The sequence below is a fragment of the Ixodes scapularis genome, unplaced genomic scaffold, assembly GCF_016920785.2.
Source record: "Ixodes scapularis isolate PalLabHiFi unplaced genomic scaffold, ASM1692078v2 PGA_scaffold1__304_contigs__length_218370807, whole genome shotgun sequence".
In the NCBI taxonomy this organism is placed as follows: domain Eukaryota; kingdom Metazoa; phylum Arthropoda; class Arachnida; order Ixodida; family Ixodidae; genus Ixodes; species Ixodes scapularis.
Window position 1 is genome coordinate 194,774,048 of NW_024609846.1, and position 2,360 is coordinate 194,776,407.

At 45.5% G+C, this 2,360-nt stretch overlaps 1 non-coding gene across 1 annotated transcript; it reads right to left on the minus strand.

Annotated features, from left to right (window-relative positions):
• Positions 1 to 374: 374 nt before the first annotated feature.
• LOC115319233 lies at positions 375 to 566 on the minus strand. Its single transcript, XR_003918429.1, has one exon. It is a non-coding gene; the product is annotated as a U2 spliceosomal RNA (small nuclear RNA).
• Positions 567 to 2,360: the final 1,794 nt, after the last annotated feature.

Here is a 2,360-nt window from a genome sequence, read left to right on the forward strand (position 1 = left end):
CTGCGGACTATAGTCCGGAAAATATGGTACTTGTATATCGCTCTAGCCCCTCTACATCATTGAATTTTCTGAAAATTTCACTGGGAATATATGGGGCCAATTTTTGCCCATTTCTGGCTTCTGAAGCCATAGAGCTCCATGTATTGGAGAGCTCCGTCAGCCGCCCTTCCCCCACTGAAAATTGCAGCTAGTATGATAACATAAGTTTGATATATATTGACACCCACCTCTAGTCCTACGTTTAGGTGGAGATCGAGCGTGGAGAAGGAATTCTCCAGAGGACACTCTGCAAGCGCTAGCAGTTCGGTCCCCGGTGTCCGTGTAGGGCACGAAAGGCTGATTCTTTCTTTGTATTTATTCATTTCCCCCCGTGAGGGGGGTGGGCCGATCCTGGAGGCAGTGCAATACCAGGCCAACCCGTGGCATAGGTGAGGTAAACCTCAAGCACTACGCCGCATTCCAAAAATAAGATTAATATCTTGGGTCCAAATAGGACCCGTATCAGATATTAAGCTGATAAGAACAGATACTACACTTTGATCTTAGCCAAAAGGCCGAGAAGCGATAACACCCAATTGTCCTTTAATTTCAAGTCTTTCTAGACTTGAACTCCAAGAGCACAGACCCCCATGAGTGATGCACACCAATGAGCATGGCTTCTGCGGCGAAAGAGTCCATACCAGATAGCTGGTCGCGGCTTCTTGGGGCTAAATAACGGTCTCTAATGTGAACTAAACTCGCAACTGCCTAATTAAATCGAAAATAGTAAAATTAAGCCGCAAACTGGGCACTGTGAAGAGGTACTAAAATCCTCGTCACCATCTCTCCTAATGTCAACTTCTACAGTGTACTACAAATCGTAGTAAATGATATGAACTTGAAATAAAAATAGTCCCACGCTATTTATAAACCTTTGCAAAAATACCACTCACCAAACAATTGATGATACTAAAACCGGATCTCCACTCAAGTCGTTCCGGTGAAGTTTCGTCTGCTTTAATCACACATAAGGGCGGCTCGCTTGCTGACTGATAGTAACTCAATGTCGGATACCAACAAACAATTGTTATTAAACCGCTTTCGTCTTGCAATGGCGGTGCGAAAGTATGAAAACCACCGCGAGAAAATCAGCAGTTATGTTTCGGGCAAACCCATCCCTCAAACTCGGTCTGCAATGTCTCCCCAAACCAGTTGACAGCAGCGCAACGTTCAACGTTTACGAGACGTTATAAGCAGAAACACAGCACCGCCTAACATTTCAGGCGGCTTAGAAACGTCTTTAAAAGATATCACTCGCCAAAGAAAGAACACCGCAAAATCATTGCTGAAGGTTGAAAATGAAATCGAGACAAATTAACGTAATCACGATCACCGAAGAATCAAGGAGCAGACATCGCCAAATTGTAGCGCAAATCCAGTTTACCTGAATTCGCGCGAGATGGCGACACCGCCGCTAAAGGTCCAGTTTTACTGCGCGTCTACTAGATGTCACTAGTGCCCCGTTCACCCGCGATAACAGTATAACTATGCAGTATAACTGGTTGATCTCGTTTTTCACGTGAAACGAAAAAAAAATCATTCTCTCGGAACGTCTATCTAAACTTCGGCAAGTACTTTCGAATGTTAAAAACCTTTAACGAACGAAACGAACTCGCCGGATTGTCAGACAGAAAAGGCGCCAAAGGGGGCTTCAAAATCAAAAGCCAGTCGCTGTCAAAAGAAGCAAACTAATCGCGATATTAGTGGACGCGAGCTCACGCCGAAACGGTCTTGCGCGAGATGGCAACATCGCAACAAGGCAAAAGTTCGCCTCGCGTCCACTGGATGTCGCTAGTGCCCCACTGAACCGCGGTAACAGACTGTCTTTTTGGCGTTTAAAGATCCTAAACACGCTTTTTCGCGTGACATAAACACTCTAAGCTACTACCTCAACGTCGCAAGCCTTTCAATGAGCACTTATGAACAATAAAAACCTCTAACGCAAGAAATTTAATCTCCAACCTAACAACCGGCAGAAAAAGGCGCGAAAAAGGGTCGAAAGCTTCGCGCGGTTTTAGTACTGGTTACGAATGCGCGCTCCCGCTTAGAGATACTGTAATACAACGCACGAGACATTTAATTAAACATCACGCCACATGAAACGTAGCCGGCGCCCGCAGCTAGCCAGTGATTATATTCCGAATATGGTGGCCGCAGAAAACACGAACTGGCGCGCGTCCTACCACCACGATACCAAAGACGCCCCCAATAACGCCAACACACAAGACAAGCGAAAAAGAAGGTTATCTTGAACTATAATAGACACCGCTAACCGACAGCTACACGAAAAGAAGTACTGAAATTGACTCACCTTAGGCCCA